Below are 24,226 nucleotides of genomic sequence, written 5' to 3' on the forward strand. Positions count from 1 at the left end.
TGGTAATGAAATTTTCTCGTTTATGGACGGATTCTCTGGTTATAATCAAATTACTATCCATCTATAGGATCAACATAGGACATATTTTATTTGTCCCTAGGGTACATTTGTGTATAAAAAGTTTCCTTTTGGCCTCAAAAATGATGGAGCTACTTTTCAGTGAGCCATGTCATATTCTTTTCATTATATCAAGCACATTATCGAAGCTTACATGGATGATTTAGCTGCTCGTTCTCAAAAGAGAATTGATCATCCTAAACATCTTCGATTTATTTTTGAACGATGTTGTTTTTATAAAATTTGTTTGACTCCAAATAAGTGTGTTTTCACTGTCACATCCGGTCGGTTGTTGGGATTCATCATTTTGACTGAAGGGTTTCGTGTAGATCCCTTCAAGGTTGAGGAAAAACTTTAGTTTCCTTCCCCATCCTCTATACATCAACTTCATAGTCTCTAAGGAAAAGCAAATTTCTTGAGGAGATTTATGGCCAATTATGCCGAGATAACAAAAGGATTTATGAGATTGCTTAAGAAAGAGGTCCCATTTCTATGGGATGATTTTGCACAACGCTCTTTCTATGATTTGAAAAAAGCATTAACCTCTGTTCCTTCGTCAAGTCCACCTGATTATAGCAGAGATTTCCTCTTATATCTCGCTGCAGCAGAATCAACTATTGGTATGGTTCTAGTTCAGGAAGATGATGTCTTATGTGACCATGTAATCTGAGCTGAGGCTTGGCAGGTCTTGAACTGTGTTATTCTCCCATCAAGAAATTAGCTTTAGCAGCAGTCCATGTTGTTTAGCAGATTAGACATTACATTCTACTTCATAAAACGTTTTTCTTAGCAACCGTCAATCCATTTCAGTTTGTTCTCAGTAAGCGAGTGATTGGGGGCAAATATAACAGATGGATTGTCATTTTACAAGAATTCAACCTCGAATTCATGTCGACTAAGTCTAATAAATCTTTAGTATTTGCAGAGTTGATCTCAGAGTTTCCTTGTGAGAAAAAAATTGTTTATGAGGAAACTTTTCCTGATGAACATCTATTTCTTATTTCCTTGCAAGATCCTTGGTATGGGGATATCATTATATATCTCCAGACTTTGAAGTTTCTACTCTCTTTTTCCAAGGAAGAACTTAGAAAATTTCTTCACCTCGCTAAAAGTTAGATTATTATAGGTGATACTTTATATCATTGCAGGGTTGATTCAATCCTCAGACGTTGTTTAATCTTGGAAGCAGTTGAGTCTGTGCTTAATGATTTCTACAGTGGAGCTTGTGGTGGTCATCTATCTAGGCTTGCTACAGCCCAAAATATTTTGCGAGCAGGCTATTTTTGGCCTTCGATTTTTAAAGAATGTATTGAAGTGGTCAAGAGATGCCATCCCTATCAGATTTATACTCGGAAAATGCACGCACATCCAGCTCTGCTCTTCCCTTTGATCACCGCCGGTCCTTTCACGAAGTGGGGTATTGATTTTACTACTTGTAATCTGCCTTCAACAACAAATCACAAGTATATCATCATAGCCATAGACTACTTCACTAAGCGGGCTGAGGCTATGCCTACTTTCAAAAATGATGGTGAAAAAACAATGTTGTTTCTCTTCAATCAAGTTATTTCCCGATTTGGTATTCTTAAAGAGTGCCACTGACCATGGAAGTCATTTCCAAAATCAAATGATGTCTGAATTAGCTCTCAAGTTGGGTTTCCGACATGAGCATTCATCTCTGTATTATCCTGAGGCCAATGGGCAGGTTGAAGCCATGAAAAAATCCCTTAAAAGCATCCTGTGAAGGATGATTAACAAAGCTAGATCTAATTGGCACATCATGTTATATCCGACACTTTGGGCATATTGAATTTCAGTTAAGACTGCCACTGGTTTTACTCTTTTTCAACTAGTTTACGGGTTGGAATCTATTTTTCCTATAGAATGTGAAATTCCTTCCCTTAAACTGGATGTTGAACTTCTTCTCGACACTTCTGGTCTCGAAGAATGCCTCATTCATTTAGAACATCTTGATGAGCAGCATTGAGATGCCACCATAATCAATGAATCTCATAAGAGGAGGGTCTACGATCAATACAAATATGCCTTGGGGGCAGGAAAGTTTAAATCTTTGTGGTATGGTCCCTTTATTGTCAAAAACGTTTTGAAAAACGGAGCTTATGAATTGATTGATTTTGAAGGAAATAAGTTGGTAGAGCCCAGAAATGGGCTCTACCTTAAGAAGTACTTTGCTTAGGCTTCGGCCTAGCATTTACTTGATTGTATATATTGTATTATTGTACATATCTATCTATTAGTTTTTAGTGATGTCGATATTTTTGATCCGCTTTGGCAGGTATTGATGGACGATTTGATATATCTATGGTTCACCGATGGTGCCAGTAGACACACCCGAAACCTTTCTTCCACAGCTTGGGTGATTTATTATCCATCTGGCCAGTTGTTGGTTTAGAGAGGAGTATGTATTGGTCTCGCTTCAAATAATATTTCTGAATATACTTCTGTTATTAATTTACTATCTGAGGCAATATCTCTTGATATTGATTCATTAGTAGCTTATTTAGATTCACAACTAGTGGTATCTCAACTAAATAACATCTATCGCGTGAGAGATCCTTATTTATATCGCCAATTTTTAGAGTGCGTTTATTGCAAATATCATTCATTTATATAACATTTGTTCATATTCCACAATCAGAAAATTCCTTAGCAGATTCTGTAGCTAATCAAGCATTGGATTGTCATACAAATCATTCATCACATTAAAACATAAAAAATAATCGAAGTATAATTTGTATATATATGATCATCATGATAAAACTGTCTGTATATAGATAGAGTTTTTTGTGTCCAAAATAATATACAAAATCGGGACAAAATTTCCTACAAAATTAGGGCTTATGCCCATCATCATGTCTAATAAAAAATATCTGATCATCTATCTAGCGATCCTGCTTAGGATGAGTAGCAAGAAAGAAAACGATGGCATTGGCCACCCGCCGAAATAGTCGCACCCAATCCTGTGGTACTCCCATCATGCATTGTTGCATCTCCTCTAGCAAGCCCTCTATGGCCACCATAGGTACTTGGTGAGTTAACCTCACCAAGTTTCTCTAGACTACATGGAAGGTCCTCTCAGCCTTTGTTGTGGCCCCTTCGGCATCTCTTCCATGATGTTTGTGTCGAGGAATACCATCAGGTCTCACTGGTCCAACATATGTGTCATGATCAATAATTTTCTAAGTATTTTTCCTCATCAAAAATATTTTTTAGTTCATTTATACTGAAAATCCAAAAAATTCAAAAAAATCTTAAAATTCAAAAATTAAAAATGAAAGAGAGAGCTAAAGAAATCAATGAATACATTCCTGAACCTTCATCACCTCAAGAAGATGAATAGTTACTCTCTGAAAGACTGGCCAAGATTCGAGAGCAAATCAAGATAGGGAAGAAGAAGAAGGACACAAGAGAAGAAACAATAAGCTTCCAAAACCTAAGAAGGAGCTCTAGACTCCGAGGTAAGGTGAGGAAGGTAACATCAAAAGGAGCCCAGTTCATAAACTTAGAGGAAGAAACCCTAGTTTAATCTCCTAACAGTATTCCACCTGAACACAGTCCACAAAACTCTCCTCAATAGAATTTTGAAGGCAGTCCAAGCAGAGCTTCTCTTGGCATAGATCCAGTACAGCAACAAATTTATGATTACATAGAATCTCTGGAAAAGAAAAGTGCCTCAATGGATCCAGGATCCTCAGCCAATCCAGAACAACTTGTCAATCCATAAGAACCTCTAACTAGCTCTCTCAAACAAGAAATCTATGAGTTGGAGATATTGAATAGGCATATTAAGAAAGAAAATGAAACCCTGAAGGAACAAAGCAAATTGGATAAAGCCATTCATGACAATACAATACTGCACCTAGGGCTATGGTACAAGAAGAATAGGAAGTTGAAGAGGAAAAATAGGAATTTGAGCAGAACACTTATCAACCTCAAATACAAACTTCTTATGAAGAAGCCTAGGATGGCAGTCAGTGCAAGGAGAAGTAAGAAAAGGAAGTTGGATGTGCTGGCAGAAGTGTCAGAATAGATGCAATAGGAGAAAGAAGTTCACATTTTTGAAAATTGCATGGGGACATGCAATGATTTTGCAGTGGGGGTATGTTGAGCCTCAAAATTACTCTTTCTTCTCATTCCTTTTATTTGTTTTTCCATAAGAAAGATGCATTCTCATCACTAATAACTGGTATATACTATCTTGAGGAGGACATTTAGTGATTTACATGCTATGCTTTTATGTTTTGCTGTTTGAATAAATTTTTGTATATTAGCTACAGAACGCAGCCTATTCTGCAACTAACCGACTGTTTTGTAGCTACTTCCATGCTCTAATAGGTTCCAGGTGTTAGAAGGAGAAACCAGCCACATGGACAGCTCTAAAATCATCGTGACATGGACTCTGTCCTATTCATTTAGCCCAAGTCAACAAAGAAGATGGAATAAGACTACGGTTAATGGATAAGTCAAACGCAAAGAGACTGAGGGTAACAAGACTATGTTTTGTGGTTAATTAATACATTTCAAAGTGATGGGAAGTGTTATCCGGAGCAACTACCTGTATCTACGGACTCCAACAACCACCTGTACAAACGAATCCAACAACCACCATGCATTGGATTTATTTCTCCAGCAGCCGAGGAAGAAATTCCACATATCTATCTTCTACGTGTTTGGCTGTAGCATGATTTTCTCCACAAACGGTTATATGATTTCTCTTATAAATACCTGTGTAAAGGACTGAGGAAGTTAGCAGTAATAGTAATAGTTTTTATGTGAAATCGAAGTTCCAGACTCTGCAATTTTTGAACGTTTTGTGTCCCTGTTTTAATATGAGAAGATCGCATGTTTTTATGAACATCTGAAGGAGTTTTCTTGGAGTTGATTAAGAAAGCGTAGCCTAATCAGTTGCAGAGGGCCCCTGCACTGAAGATGTTTTATTTTATTTATTTTTTTTCTTCTTGTTAACTGTAAATTCATAATTTTCTTTCTGAAACAGTGTTTATAATCATTTTTCTTACTAACAGTGTTTATAATTTAGAGAAATTTCCATTAGCTTGATTTCTTTTTAGTTCTTATCAGTAGTTTAGAAAATACATTGTTGAATAGTTTACTTCATTTACTATTTTGCTAGTTTAAATTCTTAGTTAAACTGATCAGTGTCATTTACTGTCTTTTCCATTTCATTTTTAGTTCAAAATACTAACTCATCGTGTTAATGAATGTTTATGGAAAACCCTTCAAGTTGATAATTCATCCCTAACTAAGTGGTTGAGTTATTTCTGCATCTCTGTATTTTCTTTCTCTTAGATTAATGAAGTATAGAATTACTCAAACGTCATCCCAAGGATACTTTCTCCCAAAATTGAGAGGCAAAGTAACCAAGTATTTCATTTAGTTTTATTTCTGTAATTAGTTAGAAATCAATTGCAATTAGCACTTTCAGTTCTAATTCATGATTTGGAAATAATGGTTTCATTTACTTCTTAGCTTTGTTTCCATATCTTTCTCAGCTCTATTTTCATTTCTTTCTTAGCTCTGTTTTCATTTTTAGATTTTAATCAGTCTTTAAGAAAGTTAGATTTAGTTTTGATAATTTACATTGTAAATCATTAGGAATTAAAAGGCCAAAAGCCCCCAAAACAACATAAAACATACAGACAACGAAGTAAGAAGGGTTAGCTAGCACAAACAGTGCACTACACTTCATCAGTTTACGATACTCGGACTGATAATTTATGTAGAGCAATTTAGGACACTAAATTGACCAAACACAACCATTGTCTTGATGTTGCTATTCTCCTCCGACAAAACCAGGTTCCCACACACTTCTGTTAGCATTCCATGATGGCCTCAACAATGATAGTTTTAATGCTCTTCCCTTTAAGCTTCACACCAAACAAAATTCACACTTCTCTCTCACACAACTAGAGAGCTACAACTATGAAAGGCTTGTTTTTTACTCCAAACTTCATTAGCACTAGCACACCAACATTAACACTAACACTAGCTTGTACTTGGGAAAAAGGGAGGTTCATATAACATGGATGGATGGGAGATGGTTCCTCTTCTCATGGGATAAGGTATTATCTCTTGAGGTAGTTCCATCCTTATAGGGGAAAGGAGCCCAAACTGACATCCTCGACTCCATCCGGCCAAACCATTTACCAAACTTCCATTACGAAGGTTCTAGAGTTGGAAGCTTCAGCTTCTTATTTGAAAAACTCCCCATAAGAGGATCGACGTGACTAGAACAAAGCTCAGTCGCTCCATTCGGCACTAGGGAAAGTGTTAATCCCTGCATATTGATGCGGGGAGGACAAAGGTCATTAGCGCTGGTCTTGTAAACTGGGGGAAAACATAAGATTTTGGGGAAATGGTGCAAAAGGGAATTGTTCTACTCATGAGGAGGGACACAATGGGAGTTTCTTAATTAAGGGAAAGCATGTAGGGTTCATTGTAGAGGTCCTCCAGGATCAAGGAATGGGGAGTATAGGAATAGTGACAAAATTCTGTGTAATAAATGCCCCCTAAAGCGTGAAGGTTGAACTAGAGTGAGGGATGAAATGCTTTATGAATCAGTGCAGGGCACCGGAGTCTATCATCAGAAAACCTGCAAGAAAGTATAGATACATATACATAACTAAAAACTCTGTCAAATGAAACATGAATCGTGATATGGACGCAACCATCCAGAGAATGATCATGTAAATGGATCTAGGCATGGGCACAATTATCCGATAAAGAGGATCATATCAAAACCAAGGTATGGTCACATCCATCCAATAATGAGAAGGATCACATATGATAACTCATGGTATGGTCATAGCCATCCATCTGAGAGAGACATGTATATCAACATAATCTTGTCACATCACCTTGCAACCTGGACTTATATAATCTGAGCCAAGGGTCTTGCACTCCAACACGACCCGATCAAACTACAAACCCTAACATGCGAATAGATGTGTTGACGTCGAACATGCTAGAAAATTGCTTGATTACCAGCCGATGATGTAAACTGTTAACAAGCGCTAGAGAAACCACCAATAATGACAATGGTCCTTAAGGTACTATTAGCACAATCCATGGAATGTAAATAGAGGAACTGAAGTCGAACACCCGTGAAATCACTGGATCAAAAGCCAAAGATGTGAACTTGTCGTCGGGTGCAAGGAACTTTCCATTAGGGCATGCGAGCTATAAGGTACTGGAAGGGAGTCTCTCGGTAAACTTCGCGGATAATGAGTTGAAGTCGACAGGAAGCAACTGTGTCGAAGGAGGGCCATAATGTATCCCAAATCATCAACATGAGACAAAGGGATGCAAAATGATTTTGGATGATATAGATAATTAGAGGTAAGTGTAACTGCAGAAGGACAAGTTTAGAACATATCAACAACACGACTAGAATTTTGGCAGCTTTCGGATCCATGGGATCGGTCGTCATGATGACATGGCAGAGATCAAATGGAAGGAAAAAATGAATGGCCCAACCCAAGGAGGTCAATGATACAAAGGAGGATATCCCATCCCGACACGAAGCTAAAAGTGTCATGTTCAAGAGTGAGTTGCCGAAACAACTGATTAGATTTCCAAATTTCCCCCCACCATTCCTAGCAGGTACCCCAATTATTTTTTAATCGCAAGCTTGAAGGGGATAGCATATGCTTGGAATATAAGTTCATCCTTCGGATGAATCTGACTTAGTAAGTTTAACGAGCCCTAGGAAGGAGAATCTCATGTTCATCATGCTGACGATCCAATGTTGTTTAATATTTTAATGAGTTCGACAAAGGTGTAACTCGGTATATTTTCATATTTAGAGAGTTTGAAAAAGACATAGAAAAGAAAACTCCACACTGTCCCTTTTCATATATTTGTGTCTCTTGAGCCCGAAAGGGTAGAAAATGATATTAGAGAGAACCACTTGACCATTTCAGTCAAGGAGTACCTTTTTCGTAAATAGTGCATCCCAGCATGAGAAGGGGTAAACTTGTACTGGGTGCACGACGTTTCACATCCATTAATGAGTTCGAAATGACAAGGGCTCAGCTATCTTTTCATTTTCAAAGGGTCGGAAAAGCGCTGAAAGTAGACTCCCCATTTTTATTCTCTTTAACGAGTCAAAAAGGGAAAAATACTCAGTGATCTTTTCATTGGAGATTTACGAGTCAAGAAAAGAGCTGAAACAAGACTTGTCCTGGAGGAACGAGTGGTATAGAGGGTAGCAACTAGTTCTGGCAATGGTGAAACTCCTCAAAACATGTAATGGTCAAGAGGCTGGCTAAAAAAAACCACTCATCGCTACGGTTCCTCAAGAAAGGAAAAAACAACCAAGTGAAAGCATATGATCACCCAAAGAGATGGTGGTGATCGAATAAAACAACCAAGGCTCATCTAGCAGAAATCAACTGATTAAAATGGCAATCATGAGATGTAAATTGGGCATGTGTTCATTTTTACACAAGCTTGAACCATGGAGAACACTGCTTGGATTTGGTTTCATGTTTACACAGGCTTGAAACGAGAAACTATGCTTGCTATAAGTTTGCATGCCCCTAAACATAATGACTCAAATTGAGGCACATGCACCCCAAGCTTCATTTCATTCAACTAGGTGTATGGAATGAAGGTTCACTTTCGAGGTCTATGAAAGACTCGATTGGGATTTGACGAGATCTTAATCAAAGACTCGATTTCAAAAAGGGAGTTGTTTCATTTTTTGACGAGGTTGACACAGTAAAAGAACTATCCTCATAACTCCTTGTTTCATTTTTTAAGGTGCTTGTCACAAGACCAAGAAACATGCTTAAGACCCTTGTTTCATTTCTTAATGAGCTTGACATAAGACAAAGAACTATGCTCACACCCTTTGTTTCATTTTTTAATGAGGTTAACACAAGACCAAGAAATTTCATTGAACATTGTTTCATTTTTTAACGAGGTTGACACAAGAAAAAGAATTATCCTCGTGACCCTTGTTTCATTTTTTAACGAGCTTGACACAAGACAAAGAACTATGCTCACACCCTTTCTTTCATTTTTTAATGAGGTTGACACAAGATGAGGAACTATCCTTACGACCCCTGTTCATGACCATAAGAGAACATGGCTCCCAAGGGGTCTTCACTAGATGGAAGAAGCACGCCCCGGGAGGAATACATCATTTGGTACCAAACACAGATCGAGTTCCAATGCCCCTAGTACATAATGTACAATACCATTTGTGTGATCATCAGCAGATGTGGAGACGGAACGGGTAGCCACATAATTGACCTGTGGCGGGGAAGGTACTGCTTGAAAACAAGATCTGATGGGGGATGATGGTTGCAAAGGAGGCACTTGGTGACCAATGAACAACAATTGATCAATGGTCACTATTCGCCCTTCATACGGAAAACAAACCACATGAAAAATCGAAAAAACAAGAGCTCCCATGACATAAACATAGTCGTGTCCAAGGAGAAGATTGAAATCTAAAGGACCTTGGACTACCATCACGTCTATATAGACGGTCTTTCCTCCCAAAGTAATAAGGAACTTTAGAAGGACCCCCAAGGGTTGATTGGTTCCTCTGTTGAAAGCCAATAGATTCTGAGTGACAGGCACAAGCTGTGGAGAGCCCAAATCTTGCCAAGTAGTAGAAGACATGATGATAACATACGCGCCTTCATATAATATAGTTCCATGTACTACCATATTGTAGGCTTGTACTGTGATCTGGAAAGGCACATAAGATGGGAGGTGGAAAGCAGGCAAGTGACTCTAATTGAAAGAAACAACAGAACTACTTGGTGGGGGCATCATATGATTGCCCCCATGCTGTACAGGAATAGGAGAAGGACTCTCCTGAACAACTGGGATGGGAGGGTCACTCTTCGATTCATGAGAATCTGAGGAGACAAGAAGAACATGAGCAATATGATCACCACTCTCTTCTGGAACAGAGTGAGCAATTGGTGGCAGAACCAAGTCGACACTCTTTTCGACCAATGGTTGGTTGGGAACAAACACAAGAGAGTCTCGCTCAGGAAGAGCAGGATGGGCAAGAGATGAATCCAAGTCAATCTCTTTACCAACTAGGAGAGGGTTAGAAGAAAGCCTCTGATAACCAACATGAAGTTGGGGTTGAGGAGCTGTAAGGTTTTCAAAAACTTTGGAAGCTTTGTCCATAAGAGGACAAATGTGAAGAAGATTCTCTCCTTCACATAACCTATAGGGTGATCTAATCGTTACCTTATTCTTACCATCATTAGCTGAAGGCGTAACATCGACATGATCTCCAGAGGTCGACGGGGATGGTCGGTTCAGGTTTTGAGACCATACCTCTAAGACTCTGGGAATGCCAGGAAAACCTCGAAGGAGATGGTCACCCTTACACAACCTACAAGGGAATTTTACCTTCCACTAAGGATCATAAGGTTTGTCGATGGGGAGTGCATTTGGAGTAAAAGCTACATGGTTGGCCTCTCACTTATTTGACTTCTTCTTCGTCTTATTCTTCTTCTTCTTAGCCTCCTCGTTACTGGATTTCAAACTTTCACCAAGAGAAGTAGAAGAGGAGGGTGAAGAAATGGGGGAAGAAGGTGAGGGGTCAACCTTATAATCATCATGACGTGATTTGAATGAAGGAGACATTTGGATAAAATTCGGGACGATTGGGACCACCGAGGTTGAAAACAACCAAACAGGTAGACCAATGGTTAAACTAGGAAGGGACAACGTTGCCATATAAGGAGCACAAGCATTTCCAAAAGAAGGAAAAGGACCAGGATTCCCATCTGAGGGTAATATTTGATTGGTAGACTCTGGGAATGTTGCCATTGGAATTGACCCTAAAGAATTGCTATGGAAGATAATTTAACTAGGAATATTTCCTGGGCAGTTATTTTTAAGACATTGAAACAAAACTTTGCCTTTTCATATTTTAAGAGTTGAGAAAAGGACGAAAGGTGACTCTAGTCGCTTTCGAATTAACAAGCTCGAAAGGACAAGTGCTCGATGATATTTTACAAGTTAAAGAGTCAGTAAAGATCAAAAATTACTACTCAGGGTATTCTAGGCAAAGGATTACCACGTAACCGTGAACTGCAGAATACCTCCCGGCGAACTGAGAAGTACGGGCAAGCAATCTCCCAAAATGCTATGTTTAGTGTATCACATTTACAAGGCAGCAGACTCAACTTCCTATGGATAAATTATTACAGCCCAGTGGGGTCTCCCTTTATATACACGACTGTATGGGGAGCACAAGTCCGTACTAGCACTATCTAGTACCGAAGCGAATGACAACTACTAGGATTAAAGATGCTAGAACACGTCTCTAGCCTAGACCTCTAAATGTGAGGATTAAGTTTCAATGCTTCCTTAGGTTAACTAGATAAATTTTAACGGTTGATCTTGAATTAGATTTCAATTTCAAGGCCCTACTGTTGTCATCTGGAAAAACTACTACATGCAACTATATGAGAAAAGCAATCTTTGTCTTCGATGAAAGTTATCACTAATTGAGAGATAGAGAACACAAAATTAATGCAACAATAAAAGAATGAAATCTTTCACTAATAAATATCCTAAATGAATTAAATCTTCCTATCAACAAAAGAAGTTTCATTTCATTTCCAATGCTTATGATGATGCAATTCTAGCTTCTCAATAACACTACTAATGCAATAGTTTTGCTTAAGTAAACTAGAATGATGTTCTTCTTTTCATAAAATGCAAAATGAATCTTTCACATAAAGTACTTTAAATGCAAATTTTCACAATTCTGAACAAACAAGCATCAATCAAATCCAAATCATGATAAATGAAACTGAAATCAACTTCTTCCCTGAATCGAACAAACCAAACACATAAATGCTTCAATCGACAAACCAAGCAATGTAATCTATGCTTGGAAAGAGAGAAGAGACACTCAAAATAAGAGAACAAATGAAACTTTTTCACTCATTCAATTGAAAATGAAGTAATGAATATGGGAGTCTGAAGAAGGGAGTCTCAAGGTCAAGACACACTCGCACTGGAATGGGAGAAATTCTGATTTTTCTTAACTTATAGATCAGAGCAACTGCCTAACTGACAACTAGTGCCGATAGGCACGACCAACACGACTGACCAGTACTACAACTAGCACTGATGGCTTGATCAACGTGAATGCCTAACTAAGAACTAGTGCTGATTGAGGGATTCAAAGAAAAAATATAAAAGAAGTTCACACAGGGCCAGACTTAACACATCAGAGGGTGGGCTAAACCAAGAAAGCACACAAACCAAGCTAAATGAAGCTCTCTAGTAAAGGAGAACACAGTCAAAACAAGCTCAGAGGTAGAAAAAAAAGAAAGCAAGACACGCTGGTCAAGATCTAGGGTGAACCCTAATATTCACCTATAGGCATCGACGCGACTGCCTAATTGACAACAAGCGCCAGAAGGGGGTTGGCGCGACTGCCTAACTGACAACAAGCGCCAGAAGGGGGTTGGCATGACTGCTTCTTAGCATATTGCGCTGATCAGAATGACTGTCAGTGAATTAAGCACGCTGAGTGAGGAAGCTAAGAAAAAAATAAAAAAAATTAAAGTTTGGACCAGACTTGCTATTATGAATTTCAGACCCAGAGCAGTAAACAAAGTAAAGGAGACAGAACTAAATGGAAATGGTGAAACTAGAAAAGTTCACACAAAACCATGAAATTTATGTTGGAAATAATACTGAAAGGGGGGGGTGAATCAGTATTATTAGATCAATAATTTAATTTTTAAAACTGATTTGTATATGCTACTTCAGCTCATTGAACTAGCATGTATACGCAATTGTACTTAATGCAACCAGCTTATATGCAGAGATCTTTTGATTTACCCAAATTATCATGTATTGAACTTTAATCATTATATCAAGAATTAATTAGACAGTGCAGTAAAAACAGATTAAAGCATCAAACATAAGCAACACACATGAATAACAAGATATAAGGTGGAAACCCAATGTGGGTGAAAACCACCTGCTGCTGTCATCTCTGTCTTCTTTTAATAATAATAAAATTCTATTTACAATTTTGGTACTGGTGCAATCTTATACCAGTACGCAGGATTCTACCTGCAGAAGGCTACAACCTTCTCTCATTCTCCAGCTTCTACTGGAAGGGAGATACAACCCCCTAGCTCTTGTACTAGCCGTTATGTTTGCTTAGTACATAGGCACCAACCTATAGAAGGCTACGACCTTCTCTTTTTCTTCCAGGGACCACGTTTCATTACTTTTTAGACTGGATCCATCAACAACATCATAAGTGTAATTCAATCATCAAATATATCTACATCAACCAATCACCTTTTGAACCAACCACAACTGAATCAATCGATCAATTTGACAACCCATCAATCTAATCATTCAAAATACTGTCACCAGAATACAATAACCAGAACCCAGAACTCTGCAACAGCAAACAGCAACAACTAAAACATATTTTATAAGATATACGCTACTTTCATGTGTCGAACCTGCGTGTACACGCGCTTTCCTTAATGCCAATTAGCGTATACATCTGCAAATATTAATTCATAATTTTGCAGCTATACCAGAGTTTAGTTATACCCAGATCATATCATTTACAGAATAATATTTACGTCATTATTCAGATCTAGAATATTCATGAGCAAAAACACATAGTGATAGTTCATTTTATGCCTTAAGATCCCGATCCATCATTAGATCTTATCCTCCATCAACCGCTAAGGTTCCTCCTTGGTTCAGATCCAACAATGCACCATAACCCAATAACCTGCATACTAGATCTCACACTTCATCAGATATTCAATGCTTGTGTGTCTTGGCCTAATGATCTTCTCCTCCTTTTATAGTTTTAGGCCTTTCTCAATACCATGGACCAAAACCACTTAGGACCAATATCTTGGATCAAATACCTAGGGTCAATACCTCAGACCAAATACCATGGACCAAATACTTCGGACCAAAACTTAGTTGTCCAAGGTATACACACGTTTCTTTCTGTGAAAGTGCATGTGTATGTTATATGCTTCTTTTGTTCTATTAACCTACATGTATATGCGGCTTGGTCAATGGTGAACCTACGTATACCTCTCTTTCTTCATTCTGTGAAGACTAATTTGTAATTCTTTGTTGTTTTCCTGCTATACTCTGATTCCTTGAAGCTGCCCTGCATTGCATTTTGTCACATCTGATATCTCTTCTGTAGATTCATCTAGTTACCATATACAAGTGAGTTGTTCTGCTACAAGTGGGTTGCTATCAAGTAAAACACATACATCATAAAGTCAACAATCTCCCCCTTTGGACTTGATGGCAACAACAACCACACCAAGTCACTCTCCCCCTTTGACATCAAGGGCAAAGGGTCATGCTCCCCCTGAGTGTATGCTGAATTCTCTGATATGCTAAAGTGTGCTGATTGAGCTCCCATGATTGAGTCCATGCTCCCCCTGAGCATAAGCAAGGTCTGCAAAAAGGTGTTCTAAAAGAAGAACTCTATACATACATCACAAATGACCTTCCTATCACCAAAGACTCATACATACATCCATCTCCCAATCAAGTGGGGATATACCAAATTGGACTCATCCACCCAACCAAGTGGGGATATACCAATTGTTTACACATGTTAAAACAAAACATTACATCATCCATCCCATGCATAGTGGGGTTACAAATTAGGTCTTTCCATGACCTTTACATTAAAATATGTACATGACATATACAACAGAGACCAAATATCTTAAAGCAGAACATGATAGTCATCAGCAACTATCATAGGACCTGCACCATCAGTAACATCTTTCAATCAGCATCTAGACCAGCAACCTATATATGTCCATCATTAGTTCCCAAACTATCATCAACCATGTTCTCCCCTTGTACCTATTCACTGTCAGATCTGATCATTCCATATGTCAGTAAGAGATATCAAAGCATCATCATCAATTAGATATTCATCAAGTTATCAAAAAATTTATGAGAACCAATATATTTCCACATGTTATCAGCAGAGTGAAACCATCATCAAATAGAGTAGATAATTGACAGAACCATAGTAGACCCCTTTTTCTTGAGTTTGGCCCACTACTTCCCTTCAAACCAACATATACGTGACTGTGTCCACAGAAACCCGCGTATGTATGCGACTACGCTTTATGAAACTCACGTATAACCACCTTTCTTTGAAGAAAATAGGATTTAACAGCAAGATGATGCAACAACTACTCCCAGCTTTTGTCTGAGATATTCACATGTCTCTCTGGGCAGTGGTTTAGTAAATATATCAGCAATCTGTTCTTTGGAGGGAACATACTCCAATTTGACCTTTTGTTCAAGCACTTGTTCACGTAGAAAATGATATTTGATGGGTATGCGCTTGGTCTTGGAGTGCATGACTGGATTCTTTGAAATACTGCTGGCACTTGTATTATCACATAGAATGGAGATGGATGGAGTACATGTGATCTAAATGTCTTGCAAGGTTTGAATCATCCAAAGTAGTTGTGTGTAGCGAGATGTAGCAGCTACGTGTTCTTCTTCAGCTGTAGATAATGCAATTGAACTTTGTTTCTTGCTGAACTAAGACACTAACCTAGAACCCATATGGAATGCACCACCACTAGTGCTTTTTCTGTCATCAACACTTCCTGCGCAATCTGCATCTGTATATGCATGAAGTGTAAGATCTATATCTCTAGGATACCATAAACCAAAGTTCTATGTTCCTTGAAGATATTTGAAAATCCTTTTGACTGCCCGAAGGTGTGTTTCCTTAGGATTTGCTTGGAATCATCCAACTATTCCCACTACATGCATGATGTCCGGTTGGCTACCTGTTAGATAAACCAGACTGCTAATCATGGATCTGTAAGTTGGTTGATGTACTGCTACTGATTCATCATTTGAGCTAAGACTGCATCCTGTTACCATTGGGGTACATACTAGTTTAGAATCTTCCATGCCGTACTTTTTTAGGATCTGTTTGAGATATTTGGTTTGTGAGAGAAAAATACCATCTTTATTTTGTTGAACTTGTAGACCAAGAAAATAGGTAAGCTCACCAAGCAAGGACATTTCAAATTCTTGCTACATTACTGAGGCAAAATTCTGACTCATGGATTCTTCATTGCTACCAAAAATGATATCATCAACATACACAACAATTATTAGCAATTTATCAGTGTCCATATTTGTATATAGATTTCTATCTGATGACCCCTTTGAAAAACCATATTGGTGGAGATATTTGTCAAGATGGTAATACCATGCTCTTGGAGCCTGTTTTAGACCTTGAGCTTTTCTGAGTTTGCATACAAGTTTTGCATCATTCCCAAGAACGAATCCTTCTAATTGTTCAATATAGAATTCTTCTTCTAAGTCTCCATTAAGAAAGGCAGATTTTACATCCATTTGGTATACTTTGAATTTCTGAAAACTAGAAAGATTAAGAAACATTCTTATGTCTTCAAGTCTAGCAACAGGTGCAAAAGCTTCTTCAAAATCTATACCTTCCTGTTGAGCATATCCTTTACAAACAAGTCTGGCCTTGTTTCTAATAACTTCTCCATTTTCGTTCAGCTTGTTTTTGAATATCCATTTAGTTCCTATGATATTTTTATCATGAGGTCTAGGAACTAATTCCCAAGTATTATTCTTTTCAATTTGCTCAAGTTCTTCATTCATGGCCTTGACCCAATATTCATCTTTGCATGCTTCATTTACATTTTGAGGTTTGGTGGAAGACAATAATGCTAGATAGCTTGAGGCTTCTGTAATAGATCTTCTTGTCTGCACACCTGCCCCCTTTTCTCCTAAAATTTGAGTTTCTGGATGATTTTTCTGAACATACCTGGACGGAGTCTTTCCTTCTACCATTATCTCTTCTTCTAGTGCTTCATTGCTTTCTTCTTCGAAATCAGTGTGATTTGATGTGGGAAGATGATCCTCATCTTCTTCATCTTCGGTTTTTATCTATTTTGGATTTTTTCATGCTTCATCAACTACAACATCAATACTTTCAATAATTTTCCCAAGTCTTTTATTTTAACATTTATATCCTTTACTTTGGGAAGACTAGCCAAGAAGAATACCTTCATCTACTCTGGGTTCCAACTTACCAAGTTTTTCATCAGTGCTTTTGATGTAACATTTGCTTCCAAAAACTTTGAAGTACTTTACAGTGGGAGTTTTACCATACCAAAGTTCATGTGGAGTTTGAGTGTTGTTAACTCGAACATTTGCTTGGTTGAGAATAGTGACGGTGGCGAATGTAGCTTCACCCCAGAAGGTTGCAGGAGTTCCAGATTCATATCGCATAGCACGAGCCATTTGTTGAATAGTTCTGTTCATCCTTTCTACCACTCCATTTTGCTGAGGAGTCCTTGTGGTGGAGAACTACCTTTTTATTCCATGTTGTTCACAAAGGTCAAAGAATTCATCCAAGGTAAATTCCCCTCCTTAATCAGATCTGAGGCATTTGATTTTGCAATATGATTCATTTTCAACCAAAGCTTTGAAGGCTTTGAACTTTTGAAATTCTTCATCTTTATGATTTAGAAGACCTATCCAACACCTTCTGGAAAAATCATCAATGAACAATATCAAGTATTCTTCTCCATGAGGTGACTTTTTCCTTGATGGTCCACATAAATCAGTATGAACAAGTTCAAGAGGCTTACTAGCTGATCCTTCCTTTTCGATGAATTGAGATCTAGCTTGCTTACCAAATTGACATGATTTGCATATAGTATTTTCAGGAATGTTGATATCTGGGAGATCTCGAACAACCTAGAATCTGCATTCTTTTCTTATTTGATAAAAGCTTAGATGTCCCAATCTTCTATGCCATAGCCAGTTTTCATCATTTTTTCTTAGATAGCACTGTCGTTGTCCTCCCTTGAGTATGTATAGGTTGTTTGGAGTTCTTGTACCTTTAATCACGGTTTCTCTTGTATCAAGCTCACGAACAACACATCCATTTGATCGAAACACTACTTCATTTCCTCAATCACACAATTGACTCACACTCAACAGGTTATGCTTTAAGCCATCAACATACATAACATTCCCAACTTTAACTTTTTCTTTCAAGAAAATAGAGCCTTTACCTTTTATGACAGCAGGAGTGTTGTTTCCAAATGAGACACTCTTTTCCTTTTCTAAGGCATTATATGAGTAGTTTTTCTTTGTCACCTGTCATGTGTTTTGAGCATCCACTATTGATGTACCACTGGTTTTCTTTTCCTTCTGCATACAAGGCTATACCACATCTTTTTGTTTGCGATTCTTTCTTTCTCCATATTTTGGTATTTAATAGAGTTTTCTCCTTTTGAGATATTTGCCGAAATTTACTCCTGCATTCAGATTCTTCATGGCCAAAGTTGTTATATATTGAGCATTCTATTTCATTTTCAAGTAGAGAAAAGTTATTATAGGAACTTTTCTTGATCCCTGTCACATCCCTTTGATTTCGTGCTTCTCTAGTCATGATGGTTTTGTAAGCAACACATTAAGCGACTTTGTGTCCAAAATTATGACATGAGAAACATTGACCATTAAAGAAGTTCCTGCTATTATCAAATCTATTGACCTGGTGATTGTAGTTTCTATTGATATTCATATTTGAAGCAAATTGAGTACGATTTACCTGAGGTTGGTTGTGGCTTCTATTCATCCTTGAAGTAAATTGAGCTAGATTTACCTGGTGATCTGCTTTATGCCTTTGCTAACGATTGTCAAACTGTTCACTGCTCTTTGCTGCATCAAGATAGCTTTTAGTGGAGGTTGATGGCTTCTGTGATTGAGATGCTTCTTCAGTATATACAAGACCCGTCTTTATCAGAGGAGAACGCTGCACTTTGATAATTTCATTTAAGGTTTCTGATCTATATGATCTTCTCCTCCTTTTATGCTTTTAGACCTTTCTCAATACCATGGACCAAAACCACTTAGGATCAATACCTTGGATCAAATACTTAGGGTCAATACCTCGGACCAAATACCATGGTCAAAATACCATGGACCAAATACTTTGGACCAAAACTTAGTTTTCCAAGGTATACAAGCTTTTCCTTCTGTGAAGGTGTGTGTGTATGTTATACGCTTATTTTGTTCTATTAACCTGCATGTATACGTGGCTTGGTCAATGGTGAACCTGCGTATACCTCTCTTTCTCCATTCTGTGAAGACTTATATGTAATTCTTTGCTATTTTCCTGCTATACTCTGATTCCTTGAAGCTGCCCTACATTGCATTCTGTCACATTTGATATCTCTTCTGTAGATTCATCTAGTTACCATATAGAAGTGAGTTATGCTGCTACAAGTGGGTTGCCATCAAGTACAACACATACATCATAAATCCAAGAATTTAAAGCAAGCAAACAGAAGGGTTGGTTCCCCAGTGGAGTCACCAATTTGTGGTGAAGTAAAATTATGAGTGCGGACACAAACAATTCCTCTAGCCCGATAATGGGTCTAGCCACAACCGATACATTCTATGGAAGATTTCCTCAGGTTAGAACCAATTAAGAGGGCCTACCTCTTAGTACGCTTATCCTTCTTGGTGATGACCTTACTTTCTTGCTCTAGCTATCTCTCGTTTCCTTCTTCGAACACCTAAAACAAGTAAACAGACATACTTGCAATGGATAATGGTAGAAGATATCATTCCACTTCTCCATTATTATCCAAAATTCCAATATATATGAAATCCTTGCACAAATTCATCGTGTCAACATATTAGACACATTAAGAATTCTAAAAAAGAATATAAATTGAATTGAAATCCTAAATGGACAAAGGAAAATTCATACAGATTGGTGCAACGTGAGATAAAATAATACATAATATTTTAAAGCTTGTCACTACAAGTTGTGGTACAGAGCCAAAAACTACTCTCCAACCCTCTCTTATTTAAGTAGACCTCCTTGCACTTTTCATGTGCTGCAATGATCAAAATTCTTTTTCCTTTAACATACATGACTTCCATGATGAATTCAATCCTTTCGTGAATGTCAAGGAGCTTTAGTTATTGGCAGGATGACTATTGATTAAATTGATCACACCTTCTTCCATTTCTACTTCATTACCCAAGTAATCCTAAGATTTTTATTTTTATTTTAAGGATTAAATTATCTTCTAATGTTTCTATATTGATCAAGATAGTGAAATTACCCTTCAATAAGTTAATTTTAGACTTGATCTAATCCTAAATACAATGTCGGGCACCTGTGTGTATTTTCTTGGCATCCACTTTGTGACTAAGGATCCTATTCACCTCCTCATATGCCAAATTAAGCTCTAATATTTTATTTTTTTGGGCCATGTCAAAATGACTTTGATCTAGAAGCTCATTTCTTTTATCTATTTTTTTTGTAAATTGAAAGCTCAAAACCTTTAGCTTAGTAATCCTCTTGGAGATAGGATAATTGTGTATTCAACTTCTGCATTTATTCTTAGCCAGATCCTTCTTCTAGGATCTCTATCTCAAAGACTACTTTCTATTTTTTTAGTATTTCTGCTAAGGTTCAGGCAACTTCGTCCCTAATCTTTTAATAGTTTTCTTTTGTTTGGTTTTAGCTTTAGTAAGAGCTCTAACTTGGTTTATAAGATGAAGCATTTCCTTCTCGATCTTTGCTACTTCTTTGCTTTGGTTGTGTTTAGTGGTAGGCATTTTAACTTCCCTTTAATATTGGAAATTTCATTTTCCTTCTCCTTGAGCATATTGGCAATGGATGCTTGGTCCTGCCCAAGGGCTCTAGTCATGACAATTTTCTGTTGCAAATGGGAAATGGTAATTATTTTAGCCTTGTTACTAACTTTTTCTATACACAACAATTCTTCAGTTTTTTGGAGCTGTAGTATGAGTTTGCGGACATTGATAGAGGCTTGAACCAAATCTCTAGCCACTACCTCCCTTGTATGCATGTGCCAATAATTTTTTTCTTGGAGAGTTTGTTGTGGGAATCTCGTGGGTTTTCCACGAAGAGGTATTGGTACTGGAGTTAAATTGTTCGAATCTCGTGGGTTTTTCACGAAGAGCTACTAGTATTGGGTTGGCCTTACAATGGTCATAGGGTGTAATGACGAACTTGTATCTCTCGCAATAAAATTTTAAGTTTTCCCCATCATTTGAAATGGCTAAGTATAACACTTCATGAGTTCTCCAATTAGAATGTCACAATCTGCAAAATACTACCAAATAAGGATAGTGATCTAGGTGGATATTGGTGGCCACCCTTCTACTATACCTAGACCTCTAGTCGGTTTCATTAGTTTCCTTGATTATATCAACATTTACCTTGAAACCGGCTGAAGACTTTCAATATGGTTTGATTAACTGTTAGGCAAAGGATTTCCCAACCCAGGTGAATAAAATGTGTCGTGTTCAAGAGTGTTTAAATTTTTTTCTGAGACACAAAGTATGACAAACAGGTTCATTTTTCTCTCTTTTCCCCCACCATTTCTGGCAAGTACCTCTTTATTTTTGACAAGCTTGAGGAGGATAACATTTTCTTGATTATAAGCTCATCCTTAGGATGAGTCCAACTTAGTTTAAATTCGAACCCTAAGAAGGAGTGGTCCGTTCCTGTTTGTAATTGAACAGGTCCTTTACTGTTAAAGTTTAACGAGTTCAGTATAGGAGAAACTCGACATTTTTCAATTTTAGGGAGTCTGAAAAAACTTAAGAAAACTCCATGGTTGTCCTTTTTCGTAAATTTGTGTCTCCCAAGCCCGAAAAAGTATAAAATAATACTTGAGAAAACTGCTTGACCATTACGATCAAGGAGTACTTTTCATAATTAGTGTCTCTGATCCGAAAAAGTAAAAAAGTGATCAACGACACGTCATTTTATAACCAATATCGAATTTGAAACGACAAAAATCCGGCAATCTTTTCATGTTTTTACGGTCAGAAAAGGGCTGTAAGTGGACCGTCTTTTTAATTCCATTTTAACGAGCTTAAAAAGAAAAACTCGGCAATCTTTTCATATTTTAGGAGTCAGAAAAGAGCTTAAAGGTGACTCTAATGTTTTTTGTCAAAAATGATCAATTTTGCCTGAAAAATCCGTTATCCTGCACAAAAACTCAAACATTACTCATACCTGTTTAAAATAGATAAAAATGCTTCAAAAGTTACCTCTTTAAAGTGAAAATTAAACAAATTAAAAATTCATTTATTAAAAAAAGCTTATAAAAATGGCTTTTGTAAATTCATTTTTACCGTTTGACTTCAGAGTGAGAAAAGAGAGCTTTTGGTAAGAAACTTCCTGTGAAGATTGCGGAAAATCCGTCCGTTGGAATCCAACACCGTCACCTCTAGGTAATCCACATCATCTTACTCTTGCATTTCGTCCATTTGAAATTTGTTTTTAGGGTTTTATTTTAATTTTTAGGAAATATTTAGGTTAAAAACCCGCGCGCGGGGGTCCGCAGGCGCAGTATAGGAAACCTGTAGACCCCGACTTTTTCGTAAAAGGAAAAAAGTCAGGGGCCCACACCTGCTGTATAGCCAGAGTGCGGACCTACGCACTGTCTCTAATATAGAGGGTGCGGTCCCCGCAGCATAGGTTTACAAACTTAAATTTTTCAAATTTTGCCCAAAAACTTTGATTTAAGATATTCTAATCTGCCTTTTTGTTGAATGTAGGGTATACATCATGCTTGACTGGCGGGAACGGGAGCACAAGGATGTGGACCTTGCTGCGAATAATCATCAACCTTCGATTGATGCATTGAAGGCATGCAGTTTATTCAAATTCTGGGCCATACCTGGCATGAGGGCCCAGGTGGACTTTTTGCAGTGGCTGGTAGACAGGTGGAATGTACATGACCAGTGTTTCTTTATCGGTGGCCACCAGCTCGAAATGGAGCCAGAAGACATTTACTTTTTGACTGGTTTGCCTAAGAGAGGTGAACATTTGACTCTATTCGGGGCTAGGCCAGGTGGCTAGTCTGTCGATAGCCTCCAGCTAGAGTTTTGTAACGACCAAACCAAGGACAAATGGATTGATATCAAAACCATCTCCCATCTTGAACTCAAAGTGATTGCATTTACTATCACCAGGCTCTACGGAAGCGCAACACTACATTTTACCACTGGATCCCAAATGCGGATGGCAGTAGACTGCTTTCGGGGCACCATCTTTAATTGGTGCGAAGCTGTGTTGGCTAATGTAAAAGGCCAACTAACTAGAGCAAAAAGCGAACAACTGAAAAAATTTGGATATGGTTTCTTACTTGTGAGCTTTGGTCTAGAGAGGGTCCCAATGTTGGTCCCATAGCATCTTTCCATTGGAGTTGGACTTCCCTGAGAGCCCAAACTGATGCGTTGGGTTGTAGTTATGGCCCGTCATCCTGAGGAGGGTTCAGAGGTTGTTCGATTTCCTCCTGAGTATTTTCATTGGTTGGAGAACCAAGTTTTTGCTATTCAGGATTTTCCTTATGCTGGGATGGATTATCGTGGTGATCCAGACATGGCTCTTCCACCAGGAGAGAAATGGGATGACTCAGGTAAAATCATTTTCAACATTTTCTAATTTAATTTTTTTTTGTTTTTAAACCGTCCCAAAATTGATAGTAAAAAGTTTCAAATGCAGATGTAGGTCCACGGTGACCAGCCACTCTCCGGCCCTATGAGAGGAAACAGCCAGCTGCACCAGCACCAGCCCCACGGGACGAATCTATAGAGACCCTCGCCGAATTGGAAAACCATCTAAAACGTTTGACAACAGACATTCTAGAGACCAGCATAGATGACATTCCTCTTAGGCTACAACGCTATGTGATTGGGGTCCCAGGACCTTTCAGGAGGTTCCTTTGTAGGGTGGCCCATACAGTGGTTTCTTATTATGATCATCACCAGTGATAGGATGATCGCCTGTTGTAGACTCATATGACATTTTTGCTTTTTGTACTATCATTTTGCTGATCATAAGGTGTTTTTCAACCTATGATAAAAGACGATGTATATTTGACACACTTCTATGCTATGCTATATCACTATTACCGACTATCTTGTAAAACATGTTATGGAATGTTTTTAAATTTACTTGTTTGATTATTTCAAATGTCGACTTAACATTCGAGAAGCAATTGCATCTGCTAATGTATTTAAATATCTTGGAATATGTTGA

This window comes from Pinus tabuliformis, chromosome 1_2 (genome assembly GCF_031772625.1).
Source record: "Pinus tabuliformis cultivar Carrire ecotype Pingquan chromosome 1_2, CPIR1, whole genome shotgun sequence".
NCBI lineage: Eukaryota > Viridiplantae > Streptophyta > Pinopsida > Pinales > Pinaceae > Pinus > Pinus tabuliformis.